Source organism: Patagioenas fasciata, chromosome 2, assembly GCF_037038585.1.
Source record: "Patagioenas fasciata isolate bPatFas1 chromosome 2, bPatFas1.hap1, whole genome shotgun sequence".
Classification (NCBI taxonomy): Eukaryota; Metazoa; Chordata; class Aves; order Columbiformes; family Columbidae; genus Patagioenas; species Patagioenas fasciata.
This window is the reverse complement of record NC_092521.1, coordinates 51,672,415-51,688,603: the sequence shown is the minus strand read 5'-3', so window position 1 is coordinate 51,688,603 and position 16,189 is coordinate 51,672,415.

The following is a 16,189-nucleotide window of genomic DNA, read 5'->3' as shown; positions in this document are numbered from 1 at the left end:
CTGTCAATATCTGGTGCTCTCAGTTTGCAAATTTCTGATGAATAAGAATGCTTACAGAAAACCTATTTAACCAATACCATCAAAATAATGAATGTCATTATATCCGTCGCTATTTCCCTGTTCTCTTGAGAAAATGATTGTTTAGACTTTAGAGACTACAGATTGGGAGAGTTTGAAATCAACTGTCCTTAAAGATGATGGAAGAAGAGGAAGTGTTGACAGTGCAGTACACTCTCATTTAAAAGATTTTTGTCTATACACTGTCCTTCAAAGATCAGACATATCATTTCCATTTGCACTTAATTTCATTACTGACAGAAGATACTGAGAGAGGGGATGAGAAAACAGCTAAGCAAGCAGAATTGCAAAGCTCCGTGCTTAATATGGGAATTGAGTTTATCAATATTTTCCTCCACATGCTTTACAAATGAAGAGGTTCCGGTTCTCATAATCAGAACACTTTGAATCTGTTTTGAAGTTCTAAAATATTTAAAAGAAAAAAAAATAATATGCTGAATTTTCTACTCATATTTCATGCATTGAAAGTTTAGGCCAGGTGTATGAATTAAAAATAATACAGCTAAGTCCTTAGACATCAGATACAGCAAGTGAAGTAGTTTTCTTTGTAGGCAAAGAAAGAAATGTGCCTCATGCTACTGGGCTATTCTTCCCTAAAGTGATCAGGAGTATCTCTGGTTGAGATATTTCTTCACTCCCCCAGCAGCTCTATTTCCAATTCCCATTCCTCACCAGCCAAAAACATTTGCAATGAAGATGGACAATGAAAGTTAGAAAGGCAAGTGAGATTGATGTTAACACTGAGAAGGAGCCACACCTGAAAAGAGAGGTGTTTTAAAGATCAGGCTCAGGTGTGTTGCCACTGTTGGAGCTTACACATTTGCTATGGCTAGGGAAAGGTTAACGTTATTAATTTCTGTGTCAGGCATCAGTCAGATGTAATACAGGCTTAGACTGTCAGAGCTTCAGGTGATCTCATGTATGGGAACAGATTATTTAATGCAATCCAGGACTTGTTTTGACTGTGTTTAACATTGTAAGTTATCTTTCATTCAGGACTATACATTGTATTTTAGGAGCCTGATGTCAAAGAAAAGCGTATATGAATAGGCTCTCAGAAATACCCATTGCCCTTTGGGCATCAGAAGAGGTACCCAGATTTCCACGGACTTGGATTTGGGTGCCAGGTTTATCTGAAAATCTGTACCAAAGTACTGCAAAGGTGAGGTTTTAAGGTCTTAAAAATCACTGTTTTTGCAGCTGCGTGCCGGATCCCTTTGATAATCTGTCTCTTAGTAAGTACTTGAAAACTGATGTATTCAATTACATGCAAAAGAAACAGTATATCAAACAAGATAAATCATAACGTATTATAAGAGAAATAATTTGACATGGGCATGTGCTGAAAGCCTCCGTGGCTCTCTTAGGCATCTGAACTGTCAGCAGTTAGCATTTTTTTTTTGTTTTTTCCTACTTTATCTTAATTGCACAATGAAAGCCTACAGTAGTATCAGTTAATAGTGCAATGGAAGCAACATATTAAAAAAATATGTAAAGAATCATAAACCAGAAATTTCTAAAAGGAAATCAGACACTATTAACAAATGAATTCTGTATGTGTCAGACAAGAAAGGGCACAAGAGAATTACTTATGTAAGTTGTGCACATACTTATGGGAAAACAGATGCTTACAAACTTTGAGATAGAAAACCAAGTATAAAATCCTGCAGCTACTGTAGTTACTTTGGTAGAGTTTGGATGGACCTCAGGTTAGCAATTTTGAACGTGTCAGAGTGACAAATAAAATCCTTGGCAGCACGTAAAACTGTGATAGCTTCAAAGAGGAATTCCTTGAGGAAATCTGAGAGGCAGAACAGATGTTCCATTTTTCAGATAAAATATGTTCAGCAAACCTGTTTATCCACTGTTTTTTAGTTAAAGAACCATCCATCCTCCATTTTCACAAGGTGAAGGAGACATTTGTTTACTGCTGAAAGGGAGTTAACAGTTACTCCTTCTTTTCCAATAAATATTTTATTATATAACTACAAAGAGTGACAAATGAAACCTCCAAACACAAGCTAATAGGTTCAAAGCTTAATGGTTCTTTACAAAGTGAAGGACACATGACAGTTCTTTCCCACATTTGCCTAAAATTATTATGCACCACCATTCCAGGAAAAAAAATTATCTTATTCTGGTAAATTACTGTTGTGACATCAGGGAAAGATAGACTTTGCAGGCATGTAATATTCTCTAAAGGCAAGATATTTATTTTCAAGTAAATGTAAACAACAAGCTCGGAGTTTAGACAATTCCCAGTTCAATTCAACTAACAAAGCCAGAGGTAAGAGCAAAAAATAGCAATTGTCAGCTGACAGTGTACTGTATCTCACCTTCATTTGCAACTTTGGAAATTTTAGAATCAAGTTTTGAGAGAAGCTCTGCTTTTACCCAGGGGACTGTATTCCTGTAGTCATGAGTGTCTTTCTTTAGCCCCCAGTTTATAAGAGAATGAAGGACTGTGAATCATACCCACACCAGAGTGCAGGAGAAACCACAGCTCTGCTCTTGGCAGTTCAGATCCATGTTTTTTAGCTTGTTTTGTTTCATGACATTTTTAGTCTCATTTAGTCAAATATTGAACCAAGTAAGTTAAGAGTTGATCAAACTTTGGTGAAAGAAACAAATAAGTGTCTGGGTTTAGTCTGAAGATGTTCAAGAACATAAAACTTGTTGTCGCTTTGTCGTGGCTTGTCCCAAAGATCCTGGCAAAATCTTGAAAGAAATCTGACACAACCTGAAAATCACCCAGGCAACAGAGAGAAATGTGATGGGATTCATTCCTCACTACCTGAAGAACCCCTCATTTCACCCTAGTTTCAAAAGAGATACAGGGTGAGATAACATCTGAGTAGCACACTGGCAATGTTGAGACAAAGACAAGGGTCATGCCTTCAGGTGTGCTTGGGACATATGCTGCAACTGCTGCTCCAGCATTTTGCATGCTCCTGAAATGTGATCTACCTCAGACAAAATATGGCTATAAAGATATTTTACCAAGATTTTTCAGCTTTTCATATCTTGTGACCTGTAGAAAGAGCTTTTGAACAAGTGTCCCTCATGTTTTTCAACGTTGGATAACTCTGCCTTGAAAGGAGGTGTGTTCCCTCTCTTGTGGAAATCAAGCTCTCTGGCTCACAAAACATAGGTAAAAAGACTGTGTTAGTCATGGCTCTCATGCCGAAGGATCATTTCAACCTGATTAATCTCAAGAGCCTTAGAGTCAGACTTTTGTATCCACAAACTTTTGGTGCCAGAACTGTGACTAGTTGAGAAGGATGGAGAGGTGGGAAAGCTTGACAATTCAAGCAATGCCGCAGCCCTGAGGCACCTCCAGCCCTGACCACCCCACTGGTGTTTCCCCACCTTCCCCACAGCCCAAGGCTCCATGTCAGCTCCCCAGGCCTGTCAGCCCCCCAGGGCCATCAGCCCCTGCCCCGGCAACATTGCAGCAGGGCTGGTCTACAGCTCCCTGCAACCTTGCCCTGCCTGGCCATGTGGCCCACCGAGCTGGACACACCTGCCAGCCCATGTCCTCTCCAAGACTTAGCCTGTCTCCATCCCTAGTGGAGGTGCCTGATGCCCCAGGGCTGGGTCTGCCCCAGTGCCTCCCGGGTGTCCTGCTCCTGGTTGGGGCAGCAGGACAGGTCCTGGCTGCCATTCTCTGACCTGATGGACCTCACAAGGTCCCCCATGGTGCCTGGGCATGCCTCAGCCCCTACATCACCCTGGCAGGGAGATAATCTGTACAGCTGTGGGAAGATGAGTTGGGATTTCCAACATGTGCCAGTCTCATTGGATTTTCCAGCTGTTTTCCCTGAGGGAAGCCACAACATCCCCCTGAGGTGAATGCTTTTGAGGGGTTCCTGTGCTGCTGTTTCAGCAGTGTCTGCTGCAGCTGGAGATCCTCTAAGCCCAGTCCTGCTTATTCTACCCTTCCAGCTCCCCCAGAGCAAGCTAATTTTGAGCTTTTTTTGGTAATCTGCAAGAACTCTTGAACAACCTGCTTGATTAAAATGAGCACATGGGCACCCTGAGGCTACCACAGGAGTGAGAAGCAGCCATGGAGTTCAGCATGCTTCCCTGGTCCCTGTGGGTGCCTCTGCAATGGCTGAAGCCTGCCCTGGCTGACATGCTCTTCATGGAGTTGGTGGCACTAGGGCAGTGTTGGTGTGTTGATGTAAGGTGACTGCAAAGCCTTGTTTCTGGGCTTGCTGACTTTCCTGAGAAGGAAGGATGCATTCACACTTGGAGTACAGGGCAAGTTGTGAACTGCTGTTCAGCGGAACAAGCACGCCATTGATGATTTGAAAGAAGGTCAAGAAGACAATATTTTGATTTTCGGAAAACATTAGCTACGTTAGATACATGGAGGACTTTCTAACTGGACAGACAATGAGTCTTTGGACCAAGGGGCAGAGAAATGCGGAGGGACCTTTTTCATAGAATCATAGAATAGTTTGGGTTGGAAGGGGCCTTCAAAGGTAATTTAGTTCACCACTCCTGCAACATCTTCAACTAGATCAGGTTGCTTAGAGCCCTGTCCAGCCCGGCTTTGAATGTCTCCCCAGAGCCTTCTCTTCTCCAGGCTGAATAATCCCAACTCTCTCAGCCTGTCCTCACAGCAGAGTTGTTCCAGTCCTCTGATCATTTTCATGACCTTGTCTGGCCCCTCTCCAACAGGTCCATGTCTTTCCTGTTCTGAGGGCTCCAGAGGTGGATGTAGAACTCCAGGTGGGGTCTCACCAGAGCAGAGCAGAGGGGCAGAATCACCTCCCTCGACCTGCTGGTTATGGTGCTTTTGATGCTGCCCAGGACAGGGGTGGCTTTCTGGGCTGTAAGCACGCATTGCCAGCTCATGTATAATCTTTCACCCATCAGTACCCCCAAGTTCTTTTCTGCAGGGCTGCTCTCTTCTTCATTCAAAGCATTCAGGAATAATTTGACAAACATATTTGCCAGTGGCCTAGGTATACTTGATGCCTTTCACCAAAGAATTAGATTTAATTAGATTAGATTAAATTAGATGATTTATTGAGGTCCTTAACACAGTAAATTTCTAGGATTTCTATTTCTATTACTGCTAAGAGCAAGGTATTTTTGCACTATAGAGCTATGAACAGTATCCTATCCATATTTCTTACACAATATCTAACCACATGTGTATTCTGCACGAGCCCCCAGTGGCAGACTGAAAAAAAAATTAACAAAACCATATTTTGCTTTTCCCACTCCTAAAAGAAGGATTGTCTTCAATACGTTTACATTAAAACAAAATTGTGAAAAGCAGAACATTTTGCTGGTGCTTAACTGCAAAAAAATAAAACCAAAATAAAATACAGTCAGAAGTTGACTTATTCTTCCACTAAAGGAAAAAAAAACCAAAACCAAAACCAAACAAACAAAACAAAGAAACAAAAAAACATGACAAAACCCAACAAAACAAACAAAGGGAAGAAGATATAATCTCTTCTCAAAGTGTTAATCCCAGTGGCACTGTAATAGCTGAAAAATACCTTCTTCAAGTTTTCTATGCAAATAATCTTTATCCACTTTAAGATAATGACATTTGGGTAGAGATGAATAGATTTCCTATGGGAATGCTTTTATGTCTCATGTGGTATGCAGTTCCTGAAAACAGCAATTGATCTGTGGGGGTCAAGTCTGCTTAAACCATGTTTAATATTACCAGAAATTAGTCCCTCAATAGTCTCTTTTTCAGGCAAATCAATAATCAGCTAGTTTATTTTCTGTACACACATGATACATGTAATATTACTGTTACTTTACAGAGTTTGCATTTAGCATTTTTCTCATTTTCACATTTACGGTTTTGTTAATGTTAATAGACATAATCCCATAAAATGAATTTTCATCAAGATTAGTACAATCTATGTGGTCCTAGGCCTCCAGTTTTAGCAGTATTTATACCACACTAGCAACTGGTCTCTTGTGAGAAAATTACTGTGCAGAATTTTACCATGATCATCTGATAGCTATTGAATATGTGTTTGAAAGGAGCTATCATCATCTGTGTTTGTAATTAAAGTGTTTCAGGAATCATCAACAGAAAACGGCAGTTGTCAAAAATCTGGGCTCTCTCTTCCCCTAAGAAAAAATGCTGGTGAGAGGAATTTATTGCAGAAACACTAATAGCAAACACTAACAGAAGTCTGCTGAAATGTAAGTTAGACATTCTGCTCTGATTTTCTAGGACCACTCTGATATTTGCTTGTACAGACATTGGAGAAGTCACACAAGACCTTATAAGTGCTATAACTTCCTGCGTTTTCTTATGAAAACTGTTCTGCTTAGAACATGTGTATGAAAGCACGTCCAGCCCCTGAGGTGTCTGTGATGCAGGATGTTTGGATTGAAGTCCCTGGGACTACAGGACCTAAGAGCTATAGTGAGAAGAGTTGAGGATGTAAAAGGATAAATAAAAATTGCTGCACTGTCTCAGACCAGTGGTCCGTCAAATCTGCTTGCCTACCCCTAACATCAGCTGCTAGCAGATGCTTGGGAAGGAATGTAAGAACAGGGCATGTTTATATATATATATATATATATATTTGTGTGTGTATGTATATATTGATACTTTCTCCTCATACACTTACAGATTCTAGCTGGCTGTGACTTAAGGAACTATAGAGCTATTAAGTGTATCCTCATTCTGACGTTCTGTCCTTGTTTGACTTTTCACTATGTATGTGTCTAATTGCATTTCGAACTGTTTTATACCTTTGACTTCCATCAGATATGTGAAACGAGTTTCACAACTTAATATAGGAGTTGTGCCTAATCAAGTGTCTATTCTGGATTGGAGTTTAAGATTCCCCCCTTCTTCTTCCCCCCCACCATCTTATTTCAAAGGCATTTTTAGTGTGACTAGAATTTCAAAGTTCAACACTTGTCATCAACCAGAATTTCTGCCCATTTCATCCCTTTGCTGTGATGCCGTGGTATACAGGGCAATACAAAATTGCTCTCTGTGGATGACAACTAAATTGTTCATCTGCATATCATTAGCATTATTGACTCGTCCCTCAAATATAACCAGAGTCTATGGTGCATCTTGGAGACTGAGTACTGCAAAAGCTGTTGCCAAGCTCCCTGCACGAGCCTGAAGACAGGCAGGCCCAGAACTGATTGTCAAGCAGGTTCAACTTAAATTACAGTTTTGCTACTGGGGCAAATGGGAAATAACAGAGCAGATAGTGCCCAACCTCTCCACACTGATCTGGGCTACAATCCCCTTATCAGGCAAGGGTAGAGATAAGCTAATTTTTTTGTCAGGCTTGTCATTCTCAGTTAACACTGCGTCAGCAATGCCTGTTTATAAGCAAAATCCAGTCAGTAGCTTTTAATATTCACACGTGAATATTTACAAAATATTAATTTTCACATTAATTACTGTTACGCAACTTAAATACTATACAATATTTACCTTTGACATTTATCTTACATCTGTATAACTGTGTAGCATAGAAACCAAGTGACTTGATGTAGATTAGTAGAGATTACAGCAGTGTAGAAAATTGAAGTAAAATATCCCCGATCTAAGAACACATCCGTATTTTGTATTTTTTGAACTAAAGTAGCAACATAGCTGCAAACTTATTTTCTTGCCTAGAATGAAGCTGAACTTGCATTGAGGTGATCAACTGCAATATGAATACTGTATAGGGATATAGCAGAAGATTTGGCGAGGAGGTTAGTTAAATGTAAATACGCTCAAGTGACTTGCACCTGTCTGTAGAAAAAGCACACACATCACACTAATTGTCTTACTGACCTTGTGTGCTTGATGAGTAGAAGCTCTGTGTTAGATAACACAGGCCTGGGAGAAACTCTGGGCACCTTATCATTGTGTCTGAGATTCCTGCTTTGTTGTGAGAAAGAGCGGGAGGCTGTGCCTGTCTGAAGCCTTGAAATACAGGCAAGCTCAGCAGGCCCAGTGATCTTCCAGCAGGGCTGAACTGACCAGCGCCTGCGTCCCCGCTGGTGTCACCTCTGCCTGGGAGCTCAAGTGTGGCTTCGGAGATCCCGCAGTAGAGAGGTAACTAAAATAAAACTTGCTCTTTGCAAATGCACCCGTGGCCTCTGGCTCTTCTTGCGATGTGCCTGCGTATGTGCACACAAATACCTAAATTGCATTGGTTGGACCTATTTTACACAGACGACTGTGTAGCTCCAGTCACTTTGCTGATCTGATGACCAAAGTACAAAATGCCATCTTGACAAGCAGGCATAGCTTTTTTATTTGACAGGTAACATTTTCTAGTGGAGCCAAAAGTAAACACTTTTTATATTATTTGTTTTGAGGACTTTTTTAATTTAAACATCATTTTTTGTCTGTCCTTAGAGCTTGATGGAGAAGACTGTGAAAGGGACAATTTCGCTGTTGCAGAGACTATTCCACTTCACAAAGAATATTGCATACTGAAAAATTATACCAGTTCTACACAAACAGAGCCAGGAAGAATGAAAAAAAGTAGTTTGGATTACCAGTGCTTGCCATTTTTATTTTCCTCCTCTGTGCCCCATGAGGAAAGACTGAAGGAATTAAGTACTTTCCACCTGGGGAAGAGACGGCTCGGGGGGACCTCGTCACAGTATTCCAAGACTTAAAGGGCAGCTACAAAGAAGATAGAGCCTCTGTCTTCACAAGGAGCCACATGGTGAAAACAAGGGGCAGTGGATACAAGTTGCACTGGGAGAGGTTTTTTACAGTGAGAACAATCAATCACTGTAACAGCCTCCCCGAGGACAGGGTAGAGTCCTCATAACTGGGCATGTTCAAGATGTGAACAGACAGGGTGCTAGGCAATCTCATCAGGGCTCCCTTTCCCACTAAAGTTTGGGCCAGGTGACCTTTCAAAGTCCCTTCCAACCTGGGCTGTTCTAAGCTTCTGTAATTCTATTATTTAAATCAGAGCAGGCTTACCCTGCACCTACAGGCACAGCAAGCTCCAAGGACATTAAAAAGACCAGCACGTATTTGTGCCATTTCCCAGTCTTGCTCCAAGAGGAGATCTTGTTGGAGCTCCCACATGTGTACTTTGCATTCAGTTGCAGAAGGGCTGTTCTTGTGTAAGGTGCATGTGCAGAGCTGTTCCAGATGTTTACTGCTGGGCCAAGTATTATTTCTTTCAGTCTTCAAGGAAGAGGACAAAATTTAGTTTGAAAGACAAGTGAGAGCTGGTTAATGGAGCTTGTTGGGAAAACAATGTTGGAATAAAGAATTCACTTTCATTATCATTGACACATTTGCAAAATGGCATAATTTTCTCTGTAATTTCATTCAACAAAGGGGAAAGAAAAGGGAGAGAAGTTGTCAAAATTTGTTACTTGTGGAAACATTCTGAGGTGGTTTTTGTTTGGTTTTTTTTGTTGTGTTTTGTTTTGTTTTGTTTTTTAAGGCAGTTCATTTAATTTTATATTTTACTATAAAATACAAAAAGGCCACATGTCAAAATGAGACATGCAGGTCGACCTAACACTAATCCTTTATGAAATACTCTTCTGCATAGAATTCGTGAAGCTACTGGTGTTGTAGCTAATGAGAACGAGTGGCCAGTCCTTTGACAAATGGAATTTCCATTTTTCTGCAAGGCTCTTTCAATAAACTGTGACTTCATGGGGTCTGGAAGGTCATGATTTCTTTCATTACACTCCTGCAAGAGTCAGGTTTGCTCACCATGGCTAATAGCAGCCTGAGACAAGCTACATGGTCTCATTGCCCTTGCCTGGCCTGAGACAGCTTCTACTTGAATCTGTGTCTGTAGCCAGCTTCTCCTACCCATCTTCTAGGATTTACCTTTTGCTGCTGCTATCGTTCCCAACTCACCTAGCATAGGCACTCACTATTTCTCTGCTCTTCCACAAGTCTTTTAATAGCACAGCCTGGTATGGTGATAAGTTTACAAGCGCATCCATCCTTTCAGTGCTGTTACCACGTCTCTCATTGCCACATTGCAATCCACTTTTTTTTTTTCTTATTCATCTGCTCTATCTTGTCTCACACTCTCTTTGAGACAAATACTATCACTTTCCATCTCTGTCTGAATGTCACCTACCACAGTGAAATGCCAGGCCAGCTGAGAAATGCTGTTACAGAACTGTGAAATAATTGTAATTATCATCAGAGACACACAGCTATTCCTAATCATAAAACAGTGAGAATGGCCTCGTCTTTCTGCTTCCCTGTGATGTTCTTATTTTCCTTCTTTTTTTTTTTTTTTTCCCCCCAAACAGATACCTTTAAACAATGGGGTCCCTCAGTGAAACTCTCCCCTCTGTATCCATCCGCTCCAAGCGCTGGGTAGCACCCCAATTGCACAGATAGTCATAAGTGAGATTTAGGTGACTGGCTGAATGCTGTCCATCTTCATAGTGTCGTGAAAAAAATACTGTGCTGAAGTTAAATAAGAATGCACTGTCATTTGTTGTGCTTCGTCTTCTTTCCTACGCTCTGCATCATCCTGGGTTAGTGCTTCGTGCCAGAGAGACGTGGCTGCAAGCAGGCAAACACACTGCTAGCAGGGCCATCACCTCATCTAAGAAACATCTGACTCCAAGCAAGCTGCAGCAGACGTCATAGGTCCTCGCTAGACAGAAAGCTGATGTCCCATAAGCTGCATCCTAGCCTCAAAGCTCCCTCCTGCCCCAGCTCATCTAGCCTTCCCTAAATCAAAAAGTCCCTTCAGACAGATGGATAACTTTTCCCTCCTTTATTCCCTGGCACTAAAAAGAAAACAAAAAGCTTGGGAGGCAGCGGAAGGAAGTCTGATTTCTCAGCCTTTCGCAGAAGGATGACGCTCTGCATGCTCTGTGATTTTGCTTTTTGACCACAAGATGTCTCCTGCAAACCACAGAAATAGTAAAAGGCCATCAGACAGACTGGGGAGGTGGACACCTGCACAGTACCCAGGCCTAGCACTTAGGCTCAGTTTGTCTTACTTGAACTTGCCTAGCATCAAAATCGACTCAGATTCATTTCACTTGTTTCAGCAATTCCAACAAGAGGTCGGGAGCATGTGAATAATTTCTTAATTTTATTTTAACCCTCATACTAGTTTGTTACAGAAGTTTACAAATGTTATGAAAATTTCAGTCCCCGTGCAGTAATAGTAAAAAAAGACCTTATCACAACAAGCAACCTCCAGGAAACCACCTGAGAGGAGCTTCCCAATGAATGTCCCATCTCGCACCTGAGAGAATAGTCTCCCAAGGAGCCATGGTCAGTTTTGAAAAAAGAGGGAAAACCTGCTTAATCTTACCCTTGGAGGGACAGACTAACTAAAACAACCTGTAAATGTTCACAGAGAGAATTTATAAATCCCCTGTGTGCAATAAGAGACCAAAAGACTGACAGACACAAGGCGCTGAGAAATGACTGTGAAACACAAAGACGTGCACAGAAACAAGAACTTACTTGAACTGCAACATTTACAGCACATAAGTTTCAAAAACAAGAATTAATTGGTTTGTGCAAACATAGCAAGTATTTAGCTTTTCTTTTAGCAGTTTTAAGCTCGTCCAATACTAGTTAATGTTTTGATCCACATGGGAGTGGCCGTGTATGTAGCCTGTATTTGTCCTTTCACGTCCGATGAGGTCCTCAGCATGTAGCCAATGTTTTAGTTAATGCATTTTTTCATCCATACTCTAATGCCACATTGAAGAGTAGACTTGCCCTTGGACTGTTCTATTTCTAGTGTAGGTTCTCCTTTTAGGAATGTAATTGGCCGTAACTTGTAATGTAACTGGATTGTCCACTTTGAAGTTAAGAGCTCATCAGGATGCTTGAGAATATTTGTTTCTAAAACTTTACATTAAAAAAAAAAAAAAAAGGGAAAAGCCCCGTATTTAGAAATCCAGCATATTTTAGTTAAAAAGTTAATATGTTTTACTTATTGGTAGTTTTTCAGCTTGAGGTTTCAGGGATTTTTCAAAGAAACTGGGAAATCTTTAGAGATCCTTCTGAAAAAGCACATATTTTTGTCCTTATCAATTATCCTTTGCTGGAAGAAACTCTCATTGAAATGAGTTCTTAAAATTGAAAGTGTTGGTTATATTAAATGACACACTCTTTTAAGTATGTCATTCAATTGATATTGATAATTGCAGCTTGTAAGGCACAAAGGCATGAAAAAAGATTAATATTAATTGCATTATTCGGATTGACAGGAGAACTCCCATGACTTAAGCAAATCACAGAGAGGGAGGAAAGGAGGAAACCCCACTCTGGGGATTTACCAGTGCTGTGCCAGACCAACAGGCTTGCACAGATTTCTGAATCACGCTTCCCACCTGAAATCAGTGTCTGAGATGTTGTCGCAGTGTGGGGAAGGAGACTTAAAGAACATATTGGGCATGGTGACCTGCAGTGTTAACTCCCCAAAGCTGTGCCAAAAACTAGAGCCACCACAGACAGAGAGGAGGCTGGATTGCTCCCCACTTTCACAAGATCCGTACTCTACAATGAGAGCATCTAAACCAGCAATAGGCTGCTTCTTACTCCAAATCTGAAGAAGTCAAAAAGCCCTCTCTCTTTCATGCATTTGCCTGCTACTTCACTCTACAGGACCAGTACATGTGATATATGTAATTGTGTATTTGAAGGCAAAAGAGCCTGTTGCAGTGAGGAGGAGAAGGGTGTAACTTCACCTTGGTGCTTTCCAAGTTACACTCCTGTTTACAAAAGGTTATGCTCTCCTTAACTATGTTTCCTCTCCTGAGCAGCTCCACTGAGGCTGGCATGATTGCTTTATGGCTGTAGGGTTCAACTCTTGTTTAATATAAGGAGTTACCCAAAAAAGGGCAGGTGAAAAAGCCTAGTGGCTTTTTAATAAAGGTTTTATAGGAATTCTGAATTATACCAGAGGCAGTTCTGAGGTATAATACATAAACTGATTTGTGGCCTTCATGTGAAATTGAATATATACCTCTTAAGTGTACTATTAGATATTATAACATTGAAGAATTGCTCTAAGCACTTCTGCAAATTTCTATCCTTGAAATATTGACTCAACAATTTTGAAGGGCCGCTAGGATTTTCTATAAATACCAAACCAAATTAGTTGCACTATGCAATATGCATTATGCAATTTATTATTTATTTATGATACTTCTTATCCATCATGAATCATCAGTAAAAGCAAATGTAACTCAGAATACTTAGAAAAATAGGTGAAGGTGTTTTAATTTCAAATTAACTGTGGAAAATGTATAAATAAATTGGTAATTACTATTGCCTGAATTCAGTGAAGGTAACTACAGAATTTAATGAGACATAATTGAGTAGTAGCTACTTTATTTGCTAAAATTGGTAGTTAGGCCTTGAGCTGAAGTACTCTGATTTTCTGAAACCTTCCCACAGTGATGCCTCAATTCCTCAGTTTTCTTCGAGCCCATACAATTAACCACATGTGTATATATATATATGTGTGTGTGTGCGTGTGTTTCCTTATGTGTGTGTCCACATGATTGTGTGTGTGTGTGTGTGTATATGAGATCTTGAGAATGCTGGTTAACATTTGATTTACATTAACACTTTTATACAGGCTTAAGTGTGTTTTTCCTACTGGTCTTAGTCAGTATACCTGGAATCTGACTAAAACATCAGAACACTTAAGTATTATTCATTGCTGGAGTCACAGACTATGATCACTCAAAACCAGATCTAGCTTTAAACTCATGAGAATTGGCTTTGCCCAATCTAATCTCTACTCTCCTTCCCAAAAAATCCAATATCCAGCCAATGCAAGAAGAAGGAAACACTAACCAAAGTAATCTTAAACCAGTCTAACATCTCTCATCTTAGCATCTACACTTAACAGGTTCAGCAAGAAACTAAATTCTTCTGTACCAACATAGAAAGAAATTAAGCCCTGCTGTACTTAACCTTAAACATAACTGTAGAACTCGGTGTAAATCATTCCTTTGCTTCAAATCTGCTGCTGCACTTAACCTGAACTGAACTGAGTGCTTTAGTCCTCAGTGTCCTAATCCTTACACTTAACCATCATCTAGAAACTCCTAATTGCCTCTGAATAAGCCATAAATTATTTGCCAGGATTGTGTTTTCCCTGTACATCTTGCAGAACTCAGCAGTAAACTCAACTCTTCGGTTCCTGTTGTCCTGAACCCAAAGCTAATCTCAAGTCCTTGCTATAAAATTAATTGTATTCTGTCCCAGAACAGGTCAAGCTATCCATTTTTTTTGCCCTGAACTTAAATTCAGCCTACCCTTGATTCATTCCTCATCAAAGTCCTATAGGGCTTGGAAGATCCTGAATTTTCCTGAATGCTTCAGATGCCTGTGAACCAAACCATAACATTAACCCAGCCACAGGGTTTACATATATCCCAGCAATTCCCTCCAACAACAGCCCAAACATTGAACTATTTTCCCCTATCAGGGTCAGTTCATTGCTCAACTCTGTATGCCTCTTGGATTCAGCAATCATCTGACTTTTCAGCCCTCTTAAAACCTGGGTTAGGGACAAACTGCAACCCTAGCTTTAATCAGAGCTCAGAGTTTAATATGCAGTTGTGGCTGCCATCTCCATCCTCTCCTCCATTTCTGGATCAGCCCTTTCCCTCTGAACCTCTAGCTGCACCTACAGCCTTCACTGCACCTACAGCCTTCTTGTCCTGTTACCCCAAAATGCGACCTACTAGCAGTAGTCCCTATTTAAGATTTAATGTTCCTGTAGAAATACACAATAAACACAGATTTTTCATGCTTTCTTTTTCAAAACCCAAATCTTTACCCCAATTCTAACACTAGGCCCAGAACTGACCCTTCTGTGTTCACCTCCACCACCCCAGTCATCACCCCATTTCTGTGACAGCAAGGGATGACAAAATTCATCAAGATCCTGCAGCATCCATGAGGAGAAGGGCTGGGGTTACTGTGGGAAAGGATAACATTTAGACGTAAAGAGCTGGTGATTTGGGGGCCATGATGCAGTCAGGATTATGGTTAGAGCTAAAATTCACCATCAATTCCCAGACCAATGAGTCACATTCATTCGTGTGCCTGGAAGGTCCATGGTGCTAGGTAAGGGCTTCTGCTGGGAGGGATGAGTGACATATGCAAGATTTGGGAAGGCTGCATCTAGCCAAGGATGGTTAATAGTTTGTGTTTTCAGAAGAAATGACCTTAGAAGGAGTTTTGCTGATTGTTGAGTTTTGCAGATTGTTGAGTTTGGCAGAGCCTAATGCCAGGAGCACCCAATTATATTAAACAAAGCACAAATAGAGATCCATGGTTAATGTTTAAGCTAGAAGGAGTGGTAGGGTATTTGGTAGGATTTAGGTCATCTGTAAATTAAATTTTGTTTCTTTGCGGATTTTCCAAAACCAGAAGGCTTGTGAAGAAGAGTAGGGTGGGCACAGTGTGTTTGTTTAAGATGAGTTTAGAGAAATAGAGGCCACTGCTTTGTTGCCATTCAAGGACTGGGTTCGTGGGTTCTAAGTGGAAAGGACAGAAAATTTTTGCTTCTTGCATTTCTCAATCACAGTACATCCTAAAGATAATCTTGATTAAAGCTAGGGTTGGAAATGGCATTAAATTTGGACCATGGCATGAGTAGCTGAGGGCAGGGTTGTGGGGTTGTATCTGATAGAGATGCTCAGGATTATAAACTGGGAGATGAATTTTAGGAGTTGAAAATTGCTTTCATTGTTTATTAGCCACACGGGAACTGTTTTAGGTAGTTGAACCTGCTTGTAGATCCTTGGCTTTCAGCAATGTTTTTTTAATGAGACTGGACATGCTCTCTTCCCCAAGGGAGACTGGCAAATCAGCTGAAATCATGCAGAGACATGAGGCATGGCTACAGTGATGTATCCTGGGCATGAGAGCTTGAAAGAAACTCGGATTACAGAGGACTAGGTAATGTGCCAGGACTTCAGCAGGGAGGTAACCTCTGTGGCAGGCGCACAGGGAAGCAGGCAGGCTGGTTTGAGTGCAAGGCACTGCAGTGTGGGATCATAGCTGAGGAGCTCACAGTGACATAACTAACCTGAAAGACGGATGCAGCTGCATAAACTTTACATCCATATTCACTCTAGAGAAGGAGCAAGCTTCCATGAT